At 45.4% G+C, this 13048-nt stretch overlaps 1 protein-coding gene and 1 long non-coding RNA gene across 3 annotated transcripts in view; both read right to left on the bottom strand.

The window, feature by feature from the left end:
- The window catches only part of LOC118360276 (membrane-associated guanylate kinase, WW and PDZ domain-containing protein 1-like), a 228660-nt gene that overhangs the window by 151092 nt on the left and 64520 nt on the right, over window positions 1-13048 (bottom strand).
- On the bottom strand, window positions 3617-5153 carry LOC127912488 (uncharacterized). 2 transcript variants are annotated; one of them, XR_008082930.1, is made up of 3 exons: window positions 5134-5153; window positions 4666-4721; window positions 3617-4013 (listed from the first exon to the last, which is right to left on the bottom strand). It is a non-coding gene; the product is annotated as an uncharacterized LOC127912488 (long non-coding RNA). The 2 variants fall into 2 exon arrangements; XR_008082929.1 differs by having other exon boundaries at window positions 3617-3953.

Below are 13048 nucleotides of genomic sequence, written 5' to 3'. Positions count from 1 at the left end.
GCATTACTCTGTGCAACAACAGCAGAATATTGAACTGAACAACTGGCAGCATTACTCTGTGCAACAACAGCAGAATATTGAACTGAACAACTGGCAGCATTACTCTGTGCAACAACAGCAGAGAATGGAACTGAACAACTGGCAGCATTACTCTGTGCAACAACAGCAGAATATTGAACTGAACAACTGGCAGCATTACTCTGTGCAACAACAGCAGAGGATGGAACTGAACAACTGGCAGCATTACTCTGTGCAACAACAGCAGAGGATTGAACTGAACAACTGGCAGCCTTGTTCTGTGCAACAACAGCTGTCATCACTCTAACTTGCTACTATAATGTGTCAATCATGCTCAGGGAAATGAAACGCTAGGTGATTACAGTTTCAGGAGAGTGCATCAGCCTTCTCCTAAAGCCGCTGTTGAATAATGATTATAGATGTGATCTAATATTAGGTGTATGTGTTACTGTGCTCGGTGTGTACTACTGTGTGTGTGTGTGTGTGTGTGTGTGTGTGTGTGGGGCAGTGTTCAGCTGCTGATTAGGATTCTGCTCCTGTCTCCCAGCTCAACACTGCCCTCTGTATCTCCAGCCGCCACTGCCAAGTCTGCCGTTACCACGGCAACCCAGGGCCCAGCCAGCCAGCGAATGAGAAGCGCTCTGTGTGGTAATCATGTACGGCTGCCCCCCACTGGCCAACCTAAGAAGTTCAGAATCAGAACTACATGTTTGTGGCCTAAATCTCAGACACTGTTATGGGTCAAAATAAAACTGATGCACCACGGATTCACTTAATTCAGTCATTTATTTAATGTCAAGCCTGTACAATTAAAATGTGCATTTGATATAATTACACAACCAAGGTTATATCAAATAAAATACAAGTGTAGACTTCACTGTGAAATACGTACTTACGAGCCCTGTCCCAACAATTCAGTTAAAAAGTAATCAAATTGACAAATGGATAAAAAGAAAATAGCAACACAGTCAAATAACAGGCTATTCACGAGGCTATTCACAGGCTACATACAAGGAATACTGGTACCGAGTCAGTGTACTGGGGTATGAGGTAGTTGGGGTGATTGATTGAGGTAATATGTACATGTAGGTTTGGTTAGGTGATTGATTGAAGGACTATGTACATGTACAGTGGGGCAAAAAAGTATTTAGTCAGCCACCAATTGTGCAAGTTCTCCCACTTAAAAAGATGAGAGAGGCCTGTAATTTTCATCATAGGTACACTTCAACTATGACAGACAAAATGAGAAAAAAAATCCAGAAAATCCCATTGTAGGAATTTATTTGCAAATTATGGTGGAAAATAAGTATTTGGTCAATAACAAAAGTTTATCTCAATACTTTGTTATATACCCTTTGTTGTCAATGACAGAGGTCAAACGTTTTCTGTAACTCTTCACAAGGTTTTCACACACTGTTGCTGGTATTTTGGCCCATTGCTCTTTGCAGATCTCCTCTAGAGCAATGATGTTTTGGGGCTGTTGCTGGACAACACAGACTTTCAACTCCCTCCAAATATTTTCTATGGGGTTGAGATCTGGAGACTGGCTAGGCCACCCCAGGACCTTGAAATGCTTCTTAGGAAGCCACTCCTTCGTTGCCCGGACGGTGTGTTTGGGATCATTGTCATGCTGAAAGACCCAGCCATCTTCAATGCCCTTGCTGATGGAAGGAGGTTTTCACTCAAAATCTCACGATACATGGCCCCATTTACACGGATCAGTCGTCCTGGTCCCTTTGCAGAAAAACAGCCCCAAAGCATGATGTTTCCACCCCCATGCTTCACAGTAGGTATGGTGTTCTTTGGATGCAACTCAGCATTCTTTGTCCTCCAAACACAACGAGTTTCATCTGACCATATGGCATTCTCCCAATCTTCTTCTGGATCATCCAAATGCTCTCTAGCAAACTTCAGGACATGTACTGGCTTAAGCAGGGGGACGTCTGGCACTGCAGGATTTGAGTCCCTGGCGGCGTAGTGTGTTACTGATGGTAGGCTTTGTTACTTTGGTCCCAGCTCTCTGCAGGTCATTCACTAGGTCCCCCCGTGTGGTTCTGGGATTTTTGCTCACCGTTCTTGTGATCATTTTGACCCCACGGGGTGAGATTTTGCGTGGAGCCCCAGATCGAGGGAGATTATCAGTGGTCTTGTATGTCTTCGATTTCCTAATAATTGCTCCCACAGTTGATTTCTTCAAACCAAGCTGCTTACCTATTGCAGATTCAGTCTTCCCAGCCTGGTGCAGGTCTACAATTTTGTTTCTGGTGTCCTTTGACAGCTCTTTGGTCTTGGCCATAGTGGAGTTTGGAGTGTGACTGTTTGAGGTTGTGGACAGGTGTCTTTTATACTGATAACAAGTTCAAACAGGTGCCATTAATACAGGTAACATGTGGAGGACAGAGGAGCCTCTTAAAGAAGAAGTTACAGGTCTGTGAAAGCCAGAAATCTTGCTTGTTTGTAGGTGACCAAATACTTATTTTCCAACATAATTTTCAAATAAATTCATTAAAAATCCTACAATGTGATTTTCTGGATTTTTTTCTCTCATTTTCACTGTCATAGTTGAAGTGTACCTATGATGAAGATTACAGGCCTCACTCATCTTTTTAAGTGGGAGAACTTGCACAATTGGTGGCTGACAAAACACTTTTTTGCCGCACTGTAGGTAAGGGGTGAAAAACAGAAAGTTCGGGTAGCCATTTAATTAACTGTTCAGCAGTCTTATGACTTGGGGTAGGAGCTGTTCAGGAGCCTTTTGGTCCCAAACATGGTGCTCTAGTACCGCTTGCCGTGTGGTAGCAGAGAGAAGACTGTGATTTGTGTGGCTGGAGTCTTTGACAAGGCCTTTTAGGGTCTACCCCTGACACCGCCTGGTATAGAGGTCCTGGATGACAGAGAGCCTGGCCCCAGTGATGTACTGGGTCGTACTTACTACCCTCTGTAGTGACTTGCAGTTGGAGCCCGAGCAATTGTCAACCCAAACTTTGATGCAGACAGTCAAGATCCTCTCAATGGTGTAGCTGTATGTCTTTTTGAGGCTCTGAGGGCTCATGGCAAATCTGTTCAGCCTCCTGCGTGGGAAGAGGCGTGTTGGTGTGTTTGGACCATGATAGGTCCTTAGTGATGTGGACACCGAGGAACTTGAAGCTCTCGACCCACTCCACTACAGTCAAGTCTATTTGCTCTGTCTTATTGAATGTAACAAAAAGCACTATTTCCCAGAACAGAGCGAGTTACAGTGCGGACCACACATTAGCTGACAGACAGACAGGTGATGATTAACACTGTGCTTACATATGATCCCTAAATTACAGCTGGGAAACACACAACAATCAGAGTCAGAGAACTGACCTGGGAACGCTCTACTGTAGCTGCTGGGAAACACACAACAGAGTCAGAGAACTGACCTGGGAACGCTCTACTGTAGCTGCTGGGAAACACACAACAGAGTCAGAGAACTGACCTGGGAACGCTCTACTGTAGCTGCTGGGAAACACACAACAGAGTCAGAGAACTGACCTGGGAACACTCTACTGTAGCTGCTGGGAAACACACAACAATCAGAGTCAGAGAACTGACCTGGGAACGCTCTACTGTAGCTGCTGGGAAACACACAACAATCAGAGTCAGAGAACTGACCTGGGAACGCTCTACTGTAGCTGCTGGGAAACACACAACAATCAGAGTCAGAGAACTGACCTGGGAACGCTCTACTGTAGCTGCTGGGAAACACACAACAGAGTCAGAGAACTGACCTGGGAACGCTCTACTGTAGCTGCTGGGAAACACACAACAATCAGAGTCAGAGAACTGACCTGGGAACGCTCTACTGTAGCTGCTGGGAAACACACAACAATCAGAGTCAGAGAACTGACCTGGGAACACTCTACTGTAGCTGCTGGGAAACACACAACAATCAGAGTCAGAGAACTGACCTGGGAACACTCTACTGTAGCTGCTGGGAAACACACAACAATCAGAGTCAGAGAACTGACCTGGAAACACTCTACTGTAGCTGCTGGGAAACACACAACAATCAGAGTCAGAGAACTGACCTGGGAACACTCTACTGTAGCTGCTGGGAAACACACAACAGAGTCAGAGAACTGACCTGGGAACACTCTACTGTAGCTGCTGGGAAACACACAACAATCAGAGTCAGAGAACTGACCTGGGAACGCTCTACTGTAGCTGCTGGGAAACACACAACAATCAGAGTCAGAGAACTGACCTGGGAACGCTCTACTGTAGCTGCTGGGAAACACACAACAATCAGAGTCAGAGAACTGACCTGGGAACACTTTACTGTAGCTGCTGGGAAACACACAACAATCAGAGTCAGAGAACTGACCTGGGAACGCTCTACTGTAGCTGCTGGGAAACACACAACAGAGTCAGAGAACTGACCTGGGAACGCTCTACTGTAGCTGCTGGGAAACACACAACAATCAGAGTCAGAGAACTGACCTGGGAACGCTCTACTGTAGCTGCTGGGAAACACACAACAATCAGAGTCAGAGAACTGACCTGGGAACGCTCTACTGTAGCTGCTGGGAAACACACAACAATCAGAGTCAGAGAACTGACCTGGGAACACTTTACTGTAGCTGCTGGGAAACACACAACAATCAGAGTCAGAGAACTGACCTGGGAACGCTCTACTGTAGCTGCTGGGAAACACACAACAGAGTCAGAGAACTGACCTGGGAACACTCTACTGTAGCTGCTGGGAAACACACAACAATCAGAGTCAGAGAACTGACCTGGGAACGCTCTACTGTAGCTGCTGGGAAACACACAACAATCAGAGTCAGAGAACTGACCTGGGAACGCTCTACTGTAGCTGCTGGGAAACACACAACAGAGTCAGAGAACTGACCTGGGAACGCTCTACTGTAGCTGCTGGGAAACACACAACAATCAGAGTCAGAGAACTGACCTGGGAACGCTCTACTGTAGCTGCTGGGAAACACACAACAATCAGAGTCAGAGAACTGACCTGGGAACGCTCTACTGTAGCTGCTGGGAAACACACAACAATCAGAGTCAGAGAACTGACCTGGGAACACTTTACTGTAGCTGCTGGGAAACACACAACAGAGTCAGAGAACTGACCTGGGAACGCTCTACTGTAGCTGCTGGGAAACACACAACAATCAGAGTCAGAGAACTGACCTGGGAACGCTCTACTGTAGCTGCTGGGAAACACACAACAATCAGAGTCAGAGAACTGACCTGGGAACGCTCTACTGTAGCTGCTGGGAAACACACAACAATCAGAGTCAGAGAACTGACCTGGGAACGCTCTACTGTAGCTGCTGGGAAACACACAACAGAGTCAGAGAACTGACCTGGGAACGCTCTACTGTAGCTGTGTGGGACTAATCAAGCACCACCTGTAGTAAAGACACAGGGTTTATGGTGCGGGAGCGAGATGGTTTCGCAGGGCCGGGTGAGAAGCCTCAACCAGGAGGCTTCCACTACATAATGGAGGCCACCCTGTCTGGCCTCTGTGTCATGATGGAGACAGCTGCACACACACACTCCCTCTCTCTCTCTCTCACACACACACACACACACACACACACACACACACACACACACACACACACACACACACACACACACACACACACACACACACACACACACACACACACACACACACACACACTCTCTCACGTGTGCACACATGCAGGCACACACGCACGTGCATACACACACACACTCACACGAACACACACACTTATCGCCTCTAATATAAAACTGTAATTTATATTAACTAAATGGATGCCCGAAGGTGTAAGCAGTAAAGGCGGAAACAGAGGTAAAGGTTAAGAATAATGTTGGCCAAATAGTCTAAATTCTTTTCAAAAAGGACTTTCAAAAACAAACAAATTAACAAAAAAAAATGTATCCAAAGGAATCAAAATTAAACTGAATTGATTCCAACACTGGATTTGTCGTAAGCAAACAGGATACCGGTTCTGTTAAACAAAATACAGTTTACCCATAGATACCATAAAAAAGCCAATCTAACCAATTTCTTAATCACTGTTATTTTATGAGTTGTGGGCTTAAAAATAACATTGAAGTTGATTCAATTTAAAATATCAAGGCAACCAATATATGATTTCTAGTTTACTCAACACTAGGTTTCAGTTAGCTCAAGATTGTTTCGTGCGTGAGGTGCACTTTTGAAAAAGAGTAAAATGACAAATTCATGTTTGCTCAAGACCACGCACATCATGATCATATTTCCCAAAAGCTCTATTGTAACCCATTCATAGACGCTAACTGCTTTTGCACCTACTGACAATAGTATCTTCAGGTCGGAAGAGTTTTAAGATCCCTGACACTCATTCTGAACATTCTTTATTTTTTTTCAATTGCTAACATGCATTGGTGAAAACTGAAGTTACACTGTCAAAACTCTTCACACAGTCAGCGAAACAGACGTGTATGTGGACCAAACTGTGAATCATTTTTCATTGCTTTCACACAAAATGCATTCAATGACCACATTCTCTGAAATCCATGAACTCTTTTCTCATTCATACTCCACCACATGCAAAACTATATATTTGCAGCATGTTTTCAAATGCTGACACACTGTTTACAAAACTGTTAAAAACACATTCAAAACAGAATGATGGCAAATGTTGTGCATTTCTGCAGTAACCAGATTGAAACATATAGAAAATCTCAGCAGAAAATGTAATTATTCCAAACACAGCTGATTGCAATTTCAACTGAAAGCCTACCCAAGTGTCCTGTTTTTAGTCTCGTTACCAAACAGACATAAGAGGACGGCTTCGAATGATTTCATTTGGAAACATAGATCAAGGAAGACAGGTTGGTGGGGAAAGAAGAGTGACAGGGAGCGAGAGGGAGAATGCATGGAGGACAAAGGAGAGGAAGACCAAGAGCGGTGGTCTCTGATGAGATAAGGGCCACAATTATTGACCATGTTGTAAACCATGTTCTCTCTTTGAGAGGGGCCGGTTTAAGGGTGTATCCAAATCTGCAGCGTTCAATAGTTGCATCAATAGTACGAATTTTCCGTTAAAACAAAAGGTGAGATGTGCATCCTTCAATGATAATTGAACTATTATTGCAGTACAATGCAGTATGTTCACATTTTTACATGTACTGACATTTTGAAATATATTTATTGTTTTGTGTTTTTCAGTAGGATCCAAAGGTTGCCTCCCACAGGAGGGAGAGGCAGAATAGTATCAGATGCGAAAGAAATTGCCATTGTTGACGTGGTAATTGGCAACAATACAATAAAACTGAGGGAAATTCAGGACAGAGTGCTGGCAGACAATATCACTTTTGGGAATGCACAATGATAATTGTCAGAGTCAAGAAACTAAGGATGAAACTAAGGATGAAGCAGTTATACACTGTACCCTTTGAGAGAAACGGTAAACGTGTGAATGACCTCTGGTGTCAATATGTCCAGGTAAGATGTCTGTTTAATAACCAAACAGGGTAAATACACAGCTGTGCACAATGTAAAGTACTGTAAAACTGTGGATTTGCTGTATTTCAGAGTAATGGAGATGGAATCTAGGCAAGCTGCACATACATTCATCTTTGTGGATGAAGCTGGATTCAACTTGGCAAAAACACGCCGCAGAGGAAGAAATGTGATTGGACAGAGAGCAACCGTGGATGTCCCAGGGCAGAGAGGAGCTAACATCACAATGTGCGCAGCACTGTCCAATGATGGATTTCTGTTACACAAACCACTCATTGGCCCCTACAATAGAAGCTCGTTTCTTTTCTGGATTACCTGCATCATCGACTTGTGCCAGCAGAGGAGAGAGGAGCAAGAAACTCCCCTACCTTCGTTGTTGTGTGGGATAATGTGGCATTCCACCACTTTGCTGCACGTCCCAGGATGTCAGTACTATTCCTGCCTCCATACTTCCCCTTCCTAAACCCCATAGAGGAGTTTTTCTCTGCGTGGAGGTGGAAGTTGACCATCATCCACATGACCAGATGTCCTTAACTGGATGCGGGGTGTAGATACACTTCTCCTGAAGACAGCCAGGGTGTAGAGACACTTCTCCTGAAGACTGCCAGGGTGTAGATAGACTTCTCCTGAAGACTGCCAGGGTGTAGATACACTTCTCCTGATGACTGCCAGGGTGTAGATAGACTTCTCCTGAAGACTGCCAGGGTGTAGATACACTTCTCCTGAAGACTCCCAGGGTGGAGATACACTTCTCCTGAAGACTGCCAGGGTGTAGATACACTTCTCCTGAAGACTCCCAGGGTGTAGATACACTTCCCCTGAAGACTGCCAGGGTGTAGATACACTTCTCCTGAAGACTGCCAGGGTGTAGATACACTTCTCCTGGAGACTGCCAGGGTGTGGATACACTTCTCCTGGAGACTGCCAGGGTGTGGATACACTTCTCCTGGAGATTGCCAGGGTGTGGATACACTTCTCCTGAAGACTCCCAGGGTGTGGATACACTTCTCCTGAAGACTGCCAGGGTGGGCAGACACTTCTCCTGAAGACTGCCAGGGTGTGGAGACACTTCTCCTGAAGACTGCCAGGGTGTGGAGACACTTCTCCTGAAGACTGCCAGGGTGTAGATACACTTCTCCTGGAGACTGCCAGGGTGTGGATACACTTCTCCTGAAGACTGCCAGGGTGTGGATACACTTCTCCTGAAGACTGCCAGGGTGTGGATACACTTCTCCTGAACACTGCCAGGGTGTGGATACACTTCTCCTGAAGACTGCCAGGGTGTGGAGACACTTCTCCTGAAGACTGCCAGGGTGTGGATACACTTCTCCTGAACACTGCCAGGGTGTGGATACACTTCTCCTGAAGACTGCCAGGGTGTGGAGACACTTCTCCTGAAGACTGCCAGGGTGTGGAGACACTTCTCCTGAAGACTGCCAGGGTGTGGATACACTTCTCCTGAAGACTGCCAGGGTGTGGAGACACTTCTCCTGAAGACTGCCAGGGTGTGGATACACTTCTCCTGAAGACTGCCAGGGTGTGGAGACACTTCTCCTGAAGACTGCCAGGGTGTGGAGACACTTCTCCTGAAGACTGCCAGGGTGTGGATACACTTCTCCTGAAGACTGCCAGGGTGTGGATACACTTCTCCTGAAGACTGCCAGGGTGTGGATACACTTCTCCTGAAGACTGCCAGGGTGTGGAGACACTTCTCCTGAAGACTGCCAGGGTGTGGAGACACTTCTCCTGAAGACTGCCAGGGTGTGGATACACTTCTCCTGAAGACTGCCAGGGTGTGGATACACTTCTCCTGAAGACTGCCAGGGTGTGGAGACACTTCTCCTGAAGACTGCCAGGGTGTGGAGACACTTCTCCTGAAGACTGCCAGGGTGGAGATACACTTCTCCTGAAGACTGCCAGGGTGGAGATACACTTCTCCTGAAGACTGCCAGGGTGTGGAGACACTTCTCCTGAAGACTGCCAGGGTGTAGATACACTTCTCCTGAACACTGCCAGGGTGTGGATACACTTCTCCTGAAGACTGCCAGGGTGTGGAGACACTTCTCCTGAAGACTGCCAGGGTGTGGAGACACTTCTCCTGAAGACTGCCAGGGTGTGGATACACTTCTCCTGAAGACTGCCAGGGTGTGGATACACTTCTCCTGAACACTGCCAGGGTGTGGATACACTTCTCCTGAAGACTGCCAGGGTGTGGAGACACTTCTCCTGAAGACTGCCAGGGTGTGGAGACACTTCTCCTGAAGACTGCCAGGGTGGGCATACACTTCTCCTGAAGACTGCCAGGGTGTGGAGACACTTCTCCTGAAGACTGCCAGGGTGTGGAGACACTTCTCCTGAAGACTGCCAGGGTGGAGATACACTTCTCCTGAAGACTGCCAGGGTGGAGATACACTTCTCCTGAAGACTGCCAGGGTGTGGAGACACTTCTCCTGAAGACTGCCAGGGTGTGGATACACTTCTCCTGGAGACTGCCAGGGTGTGGATACACTTCTCCTGAAAGACTCCCAGGGTGTGGATACACTTCTCCTGAAGACTGCCAGGGTGGGCAGACACTTCTCCTGAAGACTGCCAGGGTGTGGAGACACTTCTCCTGAAGACTGCCAGGGTGTGGAGACACTTCTCCTGAAGACTGCCAGGGTGTGGAGACACTTCTCCTGAAGACTGCCAGGGTGTGGATACACTTCTCCTGAAGACTGCCAGGGTGTGGATACACTTCTCCTGAAGACTGCCAGGGTGTGGAGACACTTCTCCTGAAGACTGCCAGGGTGTGGAGACACTTCTCCTGAAGACTGCCAGGGTGTGGATACACTTCTCCTGAAGACTGCCAGGGTGTGGATACACTTCTCCTGAAGACTGCCAGGGTGTGGAGACACTTCTCCTGAAGACTGCCAGGGTGTGGATACACTTCTCCTGAAGACTGCCAGGGTGTGGAGACACTTCTCCTGAAGACTGCCAGGGTGTGGAGACACTTCTCCTGAACACTGCCAGGGTGTGGATACACTTCTCCTGAAGACTGCCAGGGTGTAGATACACTTCTCCTGAAGACTGCCAGGGTGTGGAGACACTTCTCCTGAAGACTCCCAGGGTGTGGAGACACTTCTCCTGAAGACTGCCAGGGTGTAGATACACTTCTCCTGAAGACTGCCAGGGTGTGGATACACTTCTCCTGAAGACTCCCAGGGTGTGGATACACTTCTCCTGAAGACTGCCAGGGTGTAGATACACTTCTCCTGAAGACTCCCAGGGTGTGGATACACTTCTCCTGAAGACTCCCAGGGTGTGGATACACTTCTCCTGAAGACTCCCAGGGTGTGGATACACTTCTCCTGAAGACTCCCAGGGTGTAGATACACTTCTCCTGAAGACTCCCAGGGTGTGGAGACACTTCTCCTGAAGATACTTTCCAAGATGCATCTTGGAATGAGATGTTGATGAGAACTTTTGGCCAAATGCAGGAAAGAGGGAGAGCTAGAATCCCCACAGTACAGTACAGTATGAGTGATTATACAATACATGTTGATGAGAGCTAGAATCCCCACAGTACAGTACAGTATGAGTGATTATACAATACATGTTGATGAGAACTAGAATCCCCACAGTACAGTACAGTATGAGTGATTATACAATACATGTTGATGAGAACTAGAATCCCCACAGTACAGTATGAGTGATTATACAATACATGTTGATGAGAGCTAGAATTACAGTACAGTATAGTGATTATACAATACATGTTGATGAGAGCTAGAATCCCCACAGTACAGTATGAGTGATTATACAATACATGTATGAGAGCTAGAATATACAGTATGAGTGATTATACAATACATGTTGATGAGAGCTAGAATCCCCACAGTACAGTATGAGTGATTATACAATACATGTTGATGAGTGAATCCCCACAGTACAGTATGAGTGATTATACAATACATGTTGATGAGAGCTAGAATCCCCACAGTACAGTATGAGTGATTATACAATACATGTTGATGAGAGCTAGAATCCCCACAGTACAGTATGAGTGATTATACAATACATGTTGATGAGAGCTAGAATCCCCAGTACAGTACAGTACTAGAATCCCCATACAGAGTGATTATACAATACATGTTGATGAGAGCTAGAATCCCCACAGTACAGTATGAGTGATTATACAATACATGTTGATGAGAACTAGAATCCCACAGTACAGTATGAGTGACAGTACAGTACAGTACAGTATGAGTGATTATACAATACATGTTGATGAGAGCTAGAATCCCCACAGTACAGTATGAGTGATTATACAATACATGTTGATGAGAGCTAGAATCAGTACAGTATGAGTGATTATACAATACATGTTGATGAGAGCTAGAATCCCCACAGTACAGTATGAGTGATTATACAATACATGTTGATGAGAACTAGAATCCCCACAGTACAGTATGAGTGATTATACAATACATGTTGATGAGAACTAGAATCCCCACAGTACAGTACAGTATGAGTGATTATACAATACATGTTGATGAGAGCTAGAATCCCCACAGTACAGTACAATACATGTTGATGAGAGCTAGAATCCCCACAGTACAGTATGAGTGATTATACAATACATGTTGATGAGAACTAGAATCCCCACAGTACAGTATGAGTGATTATACAATACATGTTGATGAGAGCTAGAATCCCCACAGTACAGTATGAGTGATTATACAATACATGTTGATGAGAACTAGAATCCCCACAGTACAGTACAGTATGAGTGATTATACAATACATGTTGATGAGAACTAGAATCCCCACAGTACAGTATGAGTGATTATACAATACATGTTGATGAGAACTAGAATTACAGTACAGTATAGTGATTATACATACATGTTGATGAGAACTAGAATCCCCACAGTACAGTATGAGTGATTATACAATACATGTTGATGAGAGCTAGAATCCCCACAGTACAGTATGAGTGATTATACAATACATGTTGATGAGAGCTAGAATCCCCACAGTACAGTATGAGTGATTATACAATACATGTTGATGAGAGCTAGAATCCCCACAGTACAGTATGAGTGATTATACAATACATGTTGATGAGAACTAGAATCCCCACAGTACAGTATGAGTGATTATACAATACATGTTGATGAGAGCTAGAATCCCCACAGTACAGTATGAGTGATTATACAATACATGTTGATGAGAGCTAGAATCCCCACAGTACAGTATGAGTGATTATACAATACATGTTGATGAGAGCTAGAATCCCCACAGTACAGTATGAGTGATTATACAATACATGTTGATGAGAGCTAGAATCCCCACAGTACAGTATGAGTGATTATACAATACATGTTGATGAGAACTAGAATCCCCACAGTACAGTATGAGTGATTATACAATACATGTTGATGAGAACTAGAATCCCCACAGTACAGTATGAGTGATTATACAATACATGTTGATGAGAACTAGAATCCCCACAGTACAGTATGAGTGATTATACAATACATGTTGATGAGAACTAGAATCCCC

Source organism: Oncorhynchus keta, chromosome 27 (assembly GCF_023373465.1).
Source record: "Oncorhynchus keta strain PuntledgeMale-10-30-2019 chromosome 27, Oket_V2, whole genome shotgun sequence".
In the NCBI taxonomy this organism is placed as follows: domain Eukaryota; kingdom Metazoa; phylum Chordata; class Actinopteri; order Salmoniformes; family Salmonidae; genus Oncorhynchus; species Oncorhynchus keta.
This window is presented reverse-complemented; position numbering and strand designations above follow the sequence as displayed.